The sequence below is a fragment of the Dendrobates tinctorius genome, unplaced genomic scaffold (genome assembly GCF_039654945.1).
Source record: "Dendrobates tinctorius isolate UK_male_01 unplaced genomic scaffold, ASM3965494v1 ptg000063l, whole genome shotgun sequence".
Lineage (NCBI taxonomy): Eukaryota > Metazoa > Chordata > Amphibia > Anura > Dendrobatidae > Dendrobates > Dendrobates tinctorius.
This window is the reverse complement of record NW_027361731.1, coordinates 12,541,353-12,558,005: the sequence shown is the minus strand read 5'-3', so window position 1 is coordinate 12,558,005 and position 16,653 is coordinate 12,541,353. Positions and strand designations below refer to the sequence as shown.

Sequence of the window (16,653 nt, the reverse complement as noted above, 5' to 3'; positions counted from 1 at the left end):
ATTATTAGGATTTTCATTTAGTTGTTTAATTTTGTAGAAAAAAGCCGATCACAGACATGGCACAAAACTAAAGTCATTTCAAATGACAACTTTCTGGTTTAAGAAACGCTAAAAGAAATCAAGATCAAAAAATGTGGTAGTGAGTAATGGTTACTTTTTTAGACCAAGAAGAGGAGAAAAATTATGGAATTACTCAATTCTATGGGAAAAAATTATGGAATCACCCTGTAAATTTTCCTCCCTAAAACTAACACCTACATCAAATTAGATCTGATCGTTAGTCTGCATCTAAAAAGGAGTGATCACACCTTGGAGAGCATATAGTGATGGATATTTCTTGTTGCTGAAACTGTGATATCTTTTTCCACTTTAAACCATTTTTTAAACCCCTCTTATTAGTGAGATCATACAACATATAAGCCTGTGATGGCTCCGGTGATGCCCTGTACTACTGTAGTGCCGTGTATCATCACTGCCTGTCAGTGTAATACTAACGGCCCCATACACATGAGATAATGTTGGCTGAACGGTCATTTGGCAGACGGCTATCTCTCCCGACTCCCCTATACACACACAGATTCCAGCTTTCCTGTGGTCTGTATGAGAGAGTCGCCTCCAGACTCCTCTAGCGGAGGATTATCTACAGGAAGAACAAACGGATTATCCTCTGAAATTCAGGATGCCAGATCCTTCTCTGCCCTGACATCATCTGTCGGGAGGCCCCCAAATGCATTATGTAGTCGCACAAACCCCCAAAATCATTAACAGGTAACTTATTGGACATTGCCTCTGACCCGGCCTAATAGACCTTCATACATGGCATGCCCAGACATCATTATTAGGCATGCAAGTATCGTAGTAACTAGGTCGCCCCATTCTACCGAGTACTTGGGGGTGGAGGGGCATTCACCTGGACTCTGTCACACCTTCTTACCTTCTAAGATGCCATGTTTGCTTTTGACGGCAGCAAGTAACATAGTGGCATAGTTATTAAGGTTGAAGGAAGACTTTAAGTCCATCTAGATCCACCCATATCCTATCCTAACTTACCCTAACATGTTGATCCAGAGGAAGGCAAAAAAAAAACCCATGTGGCAAACAGTAAGATTCACATTGGGGAAAAAAATTTCTTCCCGACTCCACATACGGCAATCAGACTAGCTCCCTGGATCAACGCAATATTAAGGAAACTAGTGTATATACCCTGTAATATTATACTTTTCAAGAAAGGCATCCAGTCCCTTCTTAAATTTTAGTAGGGAATCACTCATTACAACATCATATGGCAGAGAGTTCCATAGTCTCATTGCTCTTACAGTAAAGAATCCACGTCTGTGAGTATGCTTAAACCTTCTTTTCTCCAGACATAGAGGATGCCCCCTTGTCCCCGTCACAGGTCTAAGAGTAAAAAGATCATTAGAAAGGTCTTTGTACTATCTCCTCATATATTTATACATTGTAATAAGATCACCCCTAAGCCTTCGATTTTCCACACTAAATAACCCCAAGTGTAATAACTTGTCTTGGTATTGCAGACCCCCCAGTTCTCTAATAACCTTGGACGCTCTTCTCTGCACCCGCTCCAGTTCAGCTATGTCTTTTTTATACACCGGAGACCAGAACTGTACACAGTATTCTAAGTGTGGTCGCACTAGTGACTTACCGTATATACTTGCGTATAAGCCGAGATTTTCAGCCCATTTTTTGGGGCTGAAAGTCCCCCCCTCGGCTTATACGCGAGCCATATAGCCAGGGGGTAGGTGGGGAAGGGGGAACGGGGGTCTCAGATCACACTGACCCGCCCTGACGCATCTCTGCAGCGCCCCTACTTGTCTCATGGTCTCCCTTCCTTCCTATAGCGGTCACATGGTACCGCTCATTAAAGTCATGAATATGTGCATTTTCATGCCTTTAATGAGTGGTACCACATGACCGCTGAAGGAAGGGAGACCGTGGGAGAATGGGGCTGCAGAGGCGCGCCAGGGGGAGGTAAGTATATGCTATATTCATCTGTCCCGGTTCCAATGCTGCTCGCCGCTGTCTACCTGCCGGGTCCCTCTGTCAGTGATGTTCAGGCAGCAGAGGGCGCGATGACTTAGTCAGTGTGCGCCCTCTGCTGAACGTCACTGCAGAGGGACCCGGTGGACAGACAGCGGCGTGCAGCGCTGGAACTGGGACAGGTGAATATCTCAGGTTCCAGGTCCTGAGGCAGCGGTGACACCTGTCCCCCATAGCGCTCCGGTGTCCCCCCCTGCTCAGCACACCGGCACCTGGCACCCAGGAACAAGAGGGGAGTATGTCTTTTTTTTTAATACCTGCAGTAGCGGCAGCAGCAATATATGGGGGCATAATCTATGGGGCATCTTATGGGGGCAGCATATGGGGCATATTCAATGGAGCATCTTATGGGGGCAGCATATGGGGGCATATTCAATGGAGCAATGGAGCATCTTATGGGGGCAGCATATGAGGGCATATTCAATGGAGCATCTTGTGGGGGCAGCATATGGGGCATATTCAATGGAGCATCTTATGGGGGCAGTATATGGGGGCATATTCTATGGAGCATCTTATGGGGCATAATCTATGGAGCATCTTATGGGGCCTATTCTATGGAACATTTTATGGGGCAGCATATGGGGCATTGTTATGAATGAGTCACCGGAGGAGGAAAAAACAAAAATGCAAGCTAAGTCCAGAAAACCGGAGAGGTTGGTAGCTAGCGGATTGCAGAACCCTGATCCTATTCACAACAACTAACAGTAGCCGTGGAGCGTTCCTATGGTGGTCCTAGATGCTTCATCAAAGCCGGAGAACTAAATAAGCCTAAAGAAAGAAAGGGGAAATCTAAACTGCCCCAGAGCAGACCCCAAAGCAATAGACAGCCCCCAACATGTATTGTCGGTGAAAAACAGATGAAAACACAAACACAGACAGAAAGACAGGCAGAGCAAACAATGGGGCCCAACTAACTAGATAGGACAGGACAGAAAAGATGCTGGCTGCAATCCTCAAAAACCCTACCAAAAATGTCCCAACACGTCTGATAGGAAAAAAGGCCCTGAAGTCACTAGACATCAAAATCCCTATATCAGCACTCCGATATATTCTGAAGACAGAGCAAAAGAGATTTAACCGATCAGGGACAAAAAATAGAACTTCTGCAAAAACCCCAGCCGGGGCTGGCTGAACTCAAATCTAAGCAAATCAGACAAAATCTCATGGAACAATAACAAAGCAAAACTTAGCTTTAGAAGACAGGAACTGAACTGGAGGCCATTGCTCAGAGAAATCACCAGCAACCCTACAGGGCTTCGGCTGCCTTATATCCACTCAGAAATTCCGGATGTCCAATCGCAATCCACCTGTTCAGGTGACAGGTCTCTCCCATCAAAATCAGTTTCACCACCTCCTTTCACCAGCAGAGGGAGTTCATCGGACATCAAAGGTGAAGGAGAAAATGAGCTCACAACAGGGCATAATCTATGGAACGTCTTATGGGGCCATTATTAACCTTTGTGCAGAATTATATGGGGTGTATTTTGTATGGAGCATCTTATGAGGTCATCATGAACTGTATGGAGCATTATATGGGGCTCCTGATTCAATATGGCTATTCAAAAACATTTAACCTACTGATGTCTCAATTAATTTTACTTTTATTGGTATCTATTTTTATTTTTGAAATTTACCAGTAGCTGCTGCATTTTCCACCCTAGGCTTATACTCGAGTCAATACGTTTTCCCAGTTTTTTGTGGCAAAATTAAGGGGGTCAGCTTATGCACGGGTCGGATTATACACGGGTATATACGGTATATAGAGGTAAAAGTAAGTTCTGCTCATGAGCATCCATGCCTCTTTTAATGCATCCCATTATTTTATTTGCCTGCAGCAGCTGCTTGACATCGGACACTAAATGTGAGATTGTTGTCCATCCATACACCCAGGTCTCTTTCAGTGACAGTTTGGCCCAGTGTTTTACAATTAAGCACATAATTATGCATCTTGTTCGTTCTACCCAAGTGCATGACCTTACATTTATCCCCATTAAAGCTCATTTGCCATTTATCAGCCCAAGGTTCTAGTTTACATAAATCCTCCTGTAATATAAAATTGTCCTCCTCTGTATTGATTACCCTGCAGAGATTAGTGTCATCTGCAAATATTGAAATTCTACTCTCTATGCCCCCTACAAGGTCATTAATAAATATTAAAAAGAAGCGGGCCCAATATTGACCCCTGTGGTACCTCACTGCGAACCATTACCCAGTCCGAGTGTGCTCCATTAAACACCACCCTTTGTTTCCTATCACTGAGCCAGCTCTTAACCCACTTACACATATTTTCCCCTATCCCCATTGTTCTCATTTTATGTATCGACCTTTTGTGTGGCACCGTATCAAAAGCTTTTGAAAAGTCCATGTACACCACGTCCACTGCATTCCCTTGGTCCAGTCCAGAACTTACCTCTTCATAAAAGCTTATCAGATTAGTCTGACAGGAACAGGCCCTCGTAAACCCATGTTGATATTGGGTCATGAGGTTATTCTTCTTCAGATACTCCAGTATAGCATCTCTTAGAAAACCCTCCAGGATTTTACCTTCAGTTGAGGTTAAGGGGTTAAACTACCAGGATTGTTATTGCAGCCACACCTGTGCCATCCCTGCGGTGTACATCTATGTTCTGGGGCCCAAAAGGGTTAAAAAAAGTTAAACAATTGTTTATTGTGTGAAAAAATAAAATGTGTCTTCTGCTTTCTCCATGTTTTTTCTTTTTACAAGAATTGTTGGTGCCAATTTTCTTTAGAAACATTATTATATCTGCTTTATTTCTGGTGTTTTTCTTGTAATATAGGAAATTATAAGACCAGAAATAAACCCCATAAATCGCTGTACATGGAGACTTTGGGATCAGATCATTTCTGTCTGCTGTTTTTCAGCAAATAAAAAATCTTTTATAAAAGCCTCAATGAAGTAGTTATTTCTCCTGTCACGTGTAATGAATAGCTCCTGCAGTATTGCTAATGTCGATTCCAGTGTCGGTAAGGCTAGTTTCACATTTGCGGATGGAGGGCTGCGGACTTCCTTCGTGAAGTCTCGCCCCCTGCTGCGCCTCCTCCGTTCAGCTCCGCTTATTTCTGCATGCGGCTTCGTGCGGCCTGCGTACCCTATCTTTAACAGTATGTGGAAGCCGCCCCCGCATAAAATTCCAACATGATGCGTTCTACGCGGGTCGCCGCACCGTCAAAACGGCGCATGCAGTGGCATCCGCATACTGTGGCACGGCCTGCGTACCCAATGTTAAAGATAGGGTACGCAGACCACATGGAGAAATAGGTGGAGCTGACTGCAGGGGGCGGGGCTTCACGAGGGAAGTCCGCAGCCCTCCGTTCAAAATGTGAAACAAGCCTAAATGAGACGAGAATTAGCGTTATGGAAGATGAGTCTATGAGAAACGTATTCAGCTGCAGACTCCGAGGAATAAACTGCTTGTTGTCTGTGGCCTAAAATATATAGGTTTTATTAATAGATGTAAAGAAGAAAATAAATACTGTAAAATAATAAATCTCCTCATGTGTTTCCCTTATTATCTCCAGTAATTGTATTATTACACAGGATTTTTATGATGTTACAGCGTCTCATCTTCTCATTCAGGTCTCTACAATATCGGATCATCTCAGTGAAGATCTTCTACATAAGAGAATTTTCCTGATTTACCCATCAAGGATCGATATGGACGGAGACAAGATGGCGGAGAGGATATTACACCTCACCCTAGAGATCCTCTTCCGGCTTACTGGAGAGGTGAGAGATTCTGATGACGTCACATTACATCATTCTTATCTATGGGAATAACAGATGGACAGAACTGGAGAGGTGAGGACTCTGGAAATGTCTGTAGTGAGAGTTTTTAATGTGTCTCTCCATAACCAGGATTACACAGTAGTGAAGAAGACCTCTAGTGAGCGCTGTCAGGACCCTGTGTCTGAGGGATGTGGAAGAACCCTGAGCCCAATCACGGGGCCACCACCTCACCCTCTGATGTATGAGGACCTCAATGACCAGAAGATCCTAGAACTCATCTACAAGATGATTGAGCTGCTGACTGGAGAGGTGACACTGCTGGGAATGCTGGGACATTATACAGTAACACTATGAAGGGATCGGAGGGATGACGGTATCATTGTATGTGTCAGGTTCCTATAAGGTGTCAGGATGTCGCCGTCTATTTCTCCATGGAGGAGTGGGAGTATTTAGAACAACACAAAGATCTGTACAACGATGTCATGATGGAGGTTCCCCAGCCCCTCACATCACCAGGTAACAGACAGGACTAAATACACACGGCCTATAATTATATATATATGTAAAGAATGAATTCAGTCCCTGTATGTGTTTCCTCCAGATCTATCCAGTAAGAGGACAACACCAGAGAGATGTCCCCGTCCTCTTCTTCCACAGGACTGTAAACAAGATCCCAATGTTCCTCAGGATCATCAGGTAGATGGAGAGAAGGTGTCATGAGATCTCCCCTATGATGTGTAGACGGCTGTGAAGGTCTTGTGCTCAGTCTTGTTTTATCCACCAGTAGAGATGAGCGACTTTGCCTTTTTTCGGGTCGAGTCGGGTTTCATGAAACCCGACTTTCGCAAAAGTCGGGTCGAACGAAATCGGCCGATTTTTGTGAAAAGTGAAGGCCGACTGAAACACGAAACCCAATGCAAGTCAATGGGGAAGCAAAGTCGGCAGGGAGTGGAGGACAGCAAACACACATACAGTGCCCTTTTGAATGCCCAAAACATCAATTCTTATTACTGAAGCATTTCAACCTTAATTTACTTCATAATACTAGTTACGCACTGAAAAATGGGGGTTATTTGGCTAAATTTGTGGGGGGGGGGGTAGGGCTGGCTCCAGGTTTTCATGTGCCCTGGGCCAAAGAGTGCCCCTTTAACACATACCACAACTCATGATGCTCCGATACGGCAGAGAAATAGCGGTATAGTACAATGAAAACTACTTCACTTTTTACATCTCATGACTGATATCCATTTTAAATTCTCCAATAGCTCCAAAAACGGACAGTATATTACTCCATACAGTATTATGGCCACCGCATAGTGCGCCATACAGAGTAATGAGGCCCATATATTTCTCCATACAGAATCATTGGTCCCATATAATGTTTGAAACAGTATATGATGAGCTCCACATAATGCTACGGTATATGTTGGTCCCCATGGATGAAGCTCCACTGTCTTATGGGCTCAATTAATGCTCTATATATAATGGGCCCCATTTCTAATGCTCTAGTGTATAATGGGCCCTGTAAATGCTGCTCCAGTGTCTGATGACCACCTTTGGAATGCTCCAGTGTATGGTGGGCCCCATATATCATTCTCCAGAGTATAGTGCTCCCCAAAAATTGCTGTCCCAACTTTGTAAACAATTAAATAAGCCTCCTCAAATAAGTCTCCTCGCTAGGGAATCCCTGTACTAGTCTGGGCGTACAGACGTGATGTCATTGCGCTTTCTGATCAGAATATCACTGTCAGGAAACGCGGAAGACGTCATGGCGGTGGAGCAGGGAGAGGTAAGTATTTCAACTTTGCAAGTGCTGTGATCCAGAGCAAGCAGGGGGGGCCCACTCGTTGGCGACGGCACTGGCACAGGGCCCCTCATAGTACGGCGGTGTGTCTGACGGCGGGTGGGCCGAATCTGCACTTTCAGCTGCACCTTCCTTTTTGTCACCATGTAAGGTGGTACAGTATATGGGAAGGGTAACCTGAGTTTCATCTGGGTCAGATTCTGGCTGTGTAGAGTGCGAGGGGAATGTAGTGGTCTGGGTCAATGTACCAGCAGAATCATCTAGCAGTGGCTGGGCCTCAGTGCACTTGTGGCGCCCCCTGGAGTACGGTCACCACAGTGGCATTACCTTCCTCCTAGGGAGTGTGATGTCATGCTTGGGAGCAACGAAGGATCTCTCTATCAGTTAAACCAACACACAACACATTTCCCACTCCAGGCCAGCAGGGAGACCTCTGAACCTGACTGCTGAGGAGCTGCTGTCTGTGGTCGGGAGGAGGTAAGTTAGGGCAGTCTGTGAAGGGAAGGGGAAGTGTGTGGACGTGAGAAGGGGAGCTGGAGGATGAGCAGAGTTAAGGCTCACTCCTAGCTTGAGCGCATGGCCCGGATTCCGGTCTCCGAGTTTGTAGGGACACTGACGTTCCTGCAGCAGAAACCGGAGGAAGTAGCAGCTGTAATTGCTCTGTACCCAACTAAGGCTCGGAGGCCCCAGCAGCGAAGTGTGGGAGCCAGAAGGAAAAGGCTATGGCTGCCTGCCATATGAGAAAGTTCCAAGAGAGAGTCAACAGGGGGAACTTCATTGAACTCACCACTGCAAGTACCTCAGATAAGCGCTAGAACGGAGGCCACACTACCTATCTGCAGAGAGAGAATTCCAAATTGACTTCCAGGCTGACCAACTCCTTCTCCATCTGTACTCTGGGTCCTGGACGGCACTTACCCAGTACAGGTAAAGGAACTGCACGACTGTGTCTGTCCTCTTTCTCCTGCGCCTGGCGCATGGCTCTGCTACATCCTGCACTGCACACCATCTACCTGCGACAACGGCCATACCTGTGTAGGGCTTCTACATCTTAGCAGCACCACAACATCTGTCCTAGAGAAGCGCCACTGCAGCGCTGGTCAATCTAATCAGAAGCCACAGGTGGCGTCACGTATCATTCAACTATAAACATAATTCACCCCTTTGCATGGACGCCCAGGGCCACGGAACGGGTCACCACCACTGTGACACATCCCTGTGAGACACCGGCCCGGTACCGATTAACCCCACTGCCCTGGCTGGCCACCCACACTCCATGTCAGATTCATCTTGGACTGGGGAATTCATGATTTGACTTGATAACCCAGGCATGGTATGATAGAAAGAGCTACATGGACTAATGTGAAGTGTGGCCTGCTGCATCATTCACTTTGGGTGGGGGTGCAGGACACAAGGAAAGGGGTTCTTCCTGACCAGGAGCCAGCACTTGACGACTCAGTGCTTGCATTGTTTGAAAAATCAGAAGAGGAGGGCATATTTGCTGGAGTCTGTTTCGGCAATGTAAGCCCAAACCAGTTCCTCATGCTCCGGCTTTAAAAGTGGTTAACCTACTCCCAGAAAAGGTAGCCTTCCAGGCGTTCCGTAGACAGACCATGATGCAGGCTCAACACCTCCTGCCTTAGCTGCTATTGTGCTTTTGCCACTACCAGCAGATGCACCACCACCATCAGCACCAGCTGGCCCCCCCACGCCCACGTCCGCGGCCTCTTCCACCAAACTTCCAAATTTAGCACAAAATAACCTCACATATATGGCACTGTATCAGAAGCGTACAGCTCTATTCAGTCAAAGGATAATTGTCAATCTCCATATATATTCCATCAGTCACACAGAGACACTCCCAGGCTCAGTATGGATTAGACAAGAATATAAAAAGTAGACAAAGTGTACAGTATCAGCAGATAGCAGGTATATATAGCATAGTTTAAACATTAGCAATGTACGTCTATGTATCATGAGTAGTGTTGAGCCACCCCGCTAGTGTTTTGGTTCGTCGCACAGGAGGCAAGTTCGTCGAATGTTCGTCGAACCACACTGAAAACAATGGCAGGCAAACACATACTAACACATAGAAAACAATTACAAAACACCTTAAAAGGTGTCCCAAAGCCGACAAAATGCTCAGAAGACAAAAATAACATATGGAAAAGGGCAACTACATTTAGAAAAGAGGTGGAGGAGTAAAAGGTGGAGGTGGAGGAGACACAGATATAGGCTTGTCATGCCCTTATGAAGTCAAGAAAGGCTGGACTAAAAATGTAAAAAACAAAAAAAAAAATCTGAAAATGAACACGATCATATACCGTCGTACTTCCCACCAATAAATTATGGCAACTGGCGATCGAGCGGCGTTATTCCCATGAACCTCCAAACAACGTCCATGAAGGCAAAGTGTTTGTTTTTCGGGGGCAGTATGATTGCAAAGCTGAACCTTAAAGGAATGTCCAAAAGGGCACCACCAGGAGTGGAGCCTGCGGCTTAATTGGACTCCACCCGGGAAACAACAACCATGCCATCTCAAAAAAAGATGCACACATTGAAAGCTTTGTCGATTGTGTGTGTGGTGTGGTATGTCCGTTTGTAGTTGTGCTAGCGATTTGTCAGCTTTATTCCGTTAACGAACGAGACTCCGGCATGCCCCTGCGGTACGCGTAAAGCTTACTAGAGGGATACGCGAGGCTCTGGCACGCGAGATCAAGCAATTACAGGTCTATCATGGCCTTCCATGTCCGTGGCTACATGCGCGCTACACTGAAAGGACCAGCTTTTGTCGTTTACAGGTGCTGATAACCCACTGAACACCGTTAGTGATGGGGATCTGTGATTCCAATTATTCGCCGCGAACGATGATTTCCCAGTAAGTGCAGGTCAACAGCAATTCCTGATTTCGGCCTAACCGCCATTCCAGAAAAAATGCAAAACATTACGTGTCCAAACCACAGGTGCTGTAGCTTGCTTAACAGCTCGGCAGCCGTTCTCAGGCCCAGTATGGATTCGACAAGATTCTAGAAAGTTGATAAAGGGTACAGTTTCACCGGATAATACGTATATATGTAGCATAGTTTACACATTAAAAACCTATGTGTATCGCTCAGGAGGCAGGGTCAGACGGTCTGAGGCCCAGTATGGATTTGACCAGATTGTACAAAGTTGAGAAAGGGTACATTATCACTGGATAGCAGGTATATGTAGCATAGTTTAAACATTTAAAATCTCCGTGTTCTCTGCATGGATTACACAACAATCTAAAAATTAGAAAAAAGGAAATGTATTTCAAGCGTACACCATGATACACTTTTGGTGGTATTCTTAAATCTTCATTTATATTTCTGTCTCACTAAGACAGCCCAGACTCTCTGCAATAGGAAATGAGATGCATACAATTATTGACATAAAGTCTAATGATTGCATAAATCTAGGAATTACTATTCACGGGAACAACTTCCGTCACAATTCTCAGAGGCGATGCTGACCCTCAATTAATTAGTGTGTGGACACAGCAAAAACCTTTCTTTGTGAAGAAAGTGTTGCTGTATCGCAGTACCATTGATCCCATCGCCGTTACTCATATCCATCCAATTTTGATCACAGGGAGAGATGTAAACATGGTGCTCACTGCCTATCATGATCTGTCACGTAACTTTGGAGTGCAAAACACAGAAGCCACAGGCCATAGGCGATTCAATTGGATTGGCATGAGAGGGCACATTTAAAAATGTGCGCTGGAATGTCACACGTCTGTGGATAGGAAAACTGTGAAAGCTGATGAGAAACCACCACTGCATCTCATTGTGAGTCGACGTCCTTAAGAAATGGAAGCCAATTGATCATCTGAAGCTAGATCACGGCCAGCGGGACAGGGCATAGCTACGTCTTAACCATCATCTTCTATCAGTTCACCAAATTTGAAGTGACAGTCACAGTGAAGGATTTGACAGCCCAGAATACACAGTGGAGGAGCAGGGAGAGGTAAACATTGCAAATGCTGGGGCCCTGCCCAAGCAAGGGGGGCCCACTCGTGGGCGTCGGTACTGGCACTGGGCCCCTCATAGTACGGCGGTGTGTCTGACGGCGGGTGTGCACCCCACCGTCAGAGACACTTGCTTGCACTATGAGGGACCCTGTGGCAGTGCCCGCGCCCAAGAGTCGGCCCACCCACCTGTCCAGGGCAACGGCACTCGCACGCTTGCGTGTGCTCGGTGGTGACCCCGGCCATGGGGGGAGGAGGCTGCCCAGTTAGGGAGGTTTACAAAATGGCATATGTTGATGTGGGACATTCACCTGCTGCTAAAGGCGAAATTGGTCAAGTCCCAGGAAAAGGCGGACCAAAGAAAGCCATTTTTCTGGCACCCTATGTGTCATCAGGGTAAGGTGGGACAAAATCCTTGGAAACCCATGCATGGTTCATTTTAATGAAGGTTAGATCATCCACATTTTGGGTCGACAGACGGGTCCTTTTTTCTGTCAGGATTGATCCAGCCGCACTGAAGACTCTTTCCGATAGCACACTTGCAGCTGGGCAGGCGAGTTCCTGTATGGCATATTGTGCCAATTCAGGCCAGGTGTCCAGTTTAGATGCCCAATAATCAAATGGGAATGACCTGTGAGGGAGAACATCGATATTGGAGGAAAAGTAGATTGTAACCATTCTTGACAAGTGCTGTCTCCTGTCACTTTCAATCGATGCAGTGTTACCAGTCGTGTGAGCGGGACTTGAAAAATCAGTCCACAACATGGTCATGAAACACGTCTCCAACGCCACTTCTGATGTGTGCACCACCGACACCTCTTCCAAGTTGCCCCCGGCCCCTACGGCTCGTGTGAGAACCATCACCGCTGCTGTGTGCTGGGAATGCCTCAACCAACCGGTTTACCAGAGTTTCTTGTTTGTTAGCCAATATTAGGTCAAGGTTCTCCTGTGGCATGATGTTTTGGGATTTGCCTTTATAGCGTGGATCCAGGATGCTGGCCAACCAGTAGTCATCATCATTCATCATTTTGGCGATGCGGGGTTCCCGTTTTAGGATCTGCAAGGCATAATCTGACATGTGGGCCAATGTTCCCGGTGTCAATGATGCACTGCGAGTGCTGGGTGGAGGAGCACTTTCAGGCAAATCCACATCCCTCCAGTCACGCACAAACCCAGTACCAGACCTTGCAAAGCCAACATTTTCTCTTGTCCCACGAGAAGCATCCTCCTCCTCTTCCTCTTCTTCCTCCACCTCATCCACGACAGTTCCCTGACCAGACAATGGCTGACTGTCATCAAGGCTTCCCTCCTCCTCTTCCTCCTCATCAACCTCTGCTGCAGACGCCTGCTCCTTAATGTGCGTCAAAGTTTGCATGAGCAGACGCATAAGTGGGATGCTCATGCTTATGATGGCGTCGTCTGCACTTACCAGCTATGTGCATTCCTCAAAACACTGAAGGACTTTACAGAGGTCTTTCAGCTTCGACCACTGCACACCTGTCAACTCCATGTCTGCCCTCAAAGTGCCTGCCCGTGTATCCTCCCACAAATGCATTACGGCCTGCCGTTGTTCGCACAGCCGCTCAACCATGTGCAGGGTGGAGTTCCACCTTGTTGCAACGTCGATAATTAGGCGTTGCTTGGGAAGGTGGAGCAATCGCTGCAGCTTCTGCATACGACTGGAGTGTACCGGCGACCGGTGGATGTGCGAGCACAGTCTTCGAACCTTATGGAGCAGGCATGTTAACTCCGGATAATTAGTGAGGAAGCACTGCACCACCAGGTTCAAGGTGTGAGCCAAGCAAGGTATGTGTCTGAGTTTTGAAAGGGCTATGGCTGCCACAAAATTCCAGCCGTTATCACTAACTACCTTGCCTGCCTCAAGATGTAGACTGCCCAGCCATGAGTTTGTCGCTGAAAGTTGTCGGCCAGTACCTCCGCGGTGTGTCTGTCGCCCAAACACATCATCTGCAACACAGCCTGCTGACGCTTTCCACTAGCTGATCGATAGTGAGACACCTCGTGTGCAACACTGTCAGCTGCGGATGCAGTGCTCGTGCGACTGCGCTCTGTGGACAAGCTTTCGCTTCTGGAGGAGGAGGAGGATCGAACGCCTACAGCCAACTGTTTCCTATACCGTGGGCTAGGCAGCACTGTGCCACCACCGCTGTCCCCTGTGGACCCTGCATCCACCACATTAACCCAGTGCGCAGTGATGGACACGTAACGGCCCTGGCCATGCCTACTGGACCATGCATCAGTTGTGAGGTGCACCTTTCCACTCACTGACTGCTTGAGTGCATGGACAATGCGGTCTTTCACATGAAGGTGGAGGGCTGGGATGGCTTTGCGAGAAAAGAAGTGGCAACTGGGTAGGTCATAGCGTGGTACTGCGTAGGCCATTAGTTCGCGGAAAACTGCACTTTCAACCAACCGATAAGGCATCATCTCTAACGAGATTAGTTTGGCAATGTGGGCGTTCAAACCCAGTGTACGCGGATGAGAGGATGAGTACTTTTTTGTCCTACTCATAGTCTCTGGTAGGGTGAGCTGGACTTGAGAGCTGCATATGGTGGAACTAGCGGTGGAAATGGCAGACTGAGAGAGGTTTGATGATGGTGATGGAGTTGGTGTTCTTTCTGATGGCCTAGATTCAGTCTTTCGATGCAATAACAGTGTGATTCCCTGACTGATTTGCCCTTGCGACGAAAACTCAACATTTGCTGCTGGTGGTGTGCTAACCGGTGGGCTTACAGTGGGGGAAACAATGTTGCGTTGCTGATTACATACTTTGGGAGCAGTAGCACATGTGGTACGTGAGTTTTGGTAGTCCATCCACGCTTGCAAGTGCATGGTGGTTAAATGTCTTAACATGCAACTGGTATTCAAATTTCTCAGATTTTTCCCTCGGCTAAAGGTCTTTGTGCACTTCTTACAGATAACCTTTGCCTGATCATTAGGATTTTGTTCAAAAAAGTGCCACACTGCACTCTTCCTACTAGGGAAGACATTTTGAGGCCTTGCACGCTGTGCTATTTTGACCATCTGGCCAAGCTGTCCTGCAACTCTTTTGGTTTCTGTAACCCGTTTTTGGACTGCTCCGGGCCTGCCAGATAACAACTGTTGCGATGTCGATGCCTGCTGCGGATGCTCCTCCTCTTCAGAGCTATTGGCAGCGGCACACTCTACCCCCAATGGATGCCAATCTGGGTCAACAACTGGGTCATCCATCACCTCCTCTTCAATGTCATGTGCACCTTCCTCTGTGTTAGCATGTATGGTGGTATAGTATGCGGGAAGGGGCACCTGAGTTTCATCTGGATCAGATTCTGGCTCAGTACACTGCGAGGACAATGTAGTGTTGTGAGTGAATGTACCAGCAGAATCATCTATCAGTGGCTGTGCATCAGTGCACTCCATGTCAGATTCATCTTTGCCTGGGTAATTCACGATTTCACTTGATAACCCAAGCATGGTATGTGAAAACAGCTCCATTGAGTAATCTGTAGATTGGCCTGCCGCATCCTTCAATTTTGGTTGGGGTGAAGGATACAAGGAAAGTTGTGGTTCATGACCATGAGCCTCCAATGACGACTCAGTGCTTTTAATTTTTAAAAGTTCAGAAGAGGAGGCGATAGAGCTGGAGGCTGAGTCAGCAATGTAAGCCAAAACTTGTTCTTGAAGCTCCGGCTTTAAAAGTGGTTTACCTACTCCCAGAAAAGGGAGCCTTCGAGGCCTTGTGTAGCCAGACGATGACGCAGCCTCAACACCTCCTGTATTAGGTGCTATTTTGCTTTTGCCACTACCAGCAGATCCACCACCAACACCATCATTACCAGCTGGCAACCCCCGCCCACTTCCACGGCCTCTTCCACCACACTTCCTCATTTTTTGGAAAAATGTACCCAAATTTCCACCAACTCTCTGGTACTGTAAAACAAGGTACAAGGTGTATATAGTAGTGGGGAGAATTGGAATCTCTCTACACTTCAGGACACAGTTGGATTCAGTCAGGCCCTGTTTATTTAACACCGCAATGTGACATGCAGATTCTGTATGGTGTTAGAAAGGTGTATAGAGGACTGTGGAGAATTGGAATCTCTCTACACTTCAGGACACAGTTGGATTCTGTCAGGCCCTGTTAATTTAAGACCGCAATGTGACAGGCAGATTCTGTATGGTGTTACAAAGGTGTATAGAGGACTGTGGAGAATTGGAATCTCTCTACACTTCAGGACACAGTTGGATTCAGTCAGGCCCTGTTTATTTAACACCGCAACGTGACAGTGTGATGAAGGAGCAGCCGCCATCTTAGATATGGGGCCTCATGTCTGAGCTTGGCATCCATTTTGGTCTGAGTTCAAGAATTACAGGCAGCTAATTGCTCCTATACCCCCCAGGTGCTGTATGCATAGTGAATAAAGCAGAATTTAGTGTTCCAGTGCGGAATAGCAAGGCATTTTAGTATGATAATGAGAGAAGGCCCAAGACAGAACTTCAAAGCTTAGGTAAGGAGCCGCGCCAGCATGGGGCAAGAAAATGCCTGAGGGCTTCAATTAGAATGTACCTGCCAGCTAGATAGACACAGGAATACCCATCCATTGTGTTAACAGTCGCTTCGGCTCCATCCTAGGATCATGGATTATGAACTCATCTCTGGAGTTATGGACACATGAAAATATCCGAGTGACCCTGAGGGAATCGCGCATCTGGCAGTGTGACTCCCGAGTCGGTGAGGGCGCTGATTCCTGAGATATAGAGATTGGCCCTCCACAATGACCCAATGGGGCCATGTTTGCCCTCCACACGACAGGCAAAACAAACCGCATTCACTGGTACCTCTCATGTTCTGATCCGATCATGCTGTAGAAAGTTACCCCCTTTCTTAGATATTGGAAATAAGTTCTGCAGAGACCTAAAGAGTGGAGATTATTAGCCCACCCTCTGACATAGGGGGAGGAACCTAGCGTGTTTAAGAACTAGCAGCCCATGGCAGAGACAGACACTCGCACAGAAGATCCAGACGATGACGATCTAAGAAGGAACTGGGGA

The 16,653-nt window shown here is 46.8% G+C and overlaps 1 pseudogene; it reads left to right on the top strand.

Moving 5' to 3' along the window:
• The window catches only part of LOC141093961 (uncharacterized), a 61,025-nt pseudogene that overhangs the window by 21,772 nt on the left and 22,600 nt on the right, over positions 1 to 16,653 (top strand).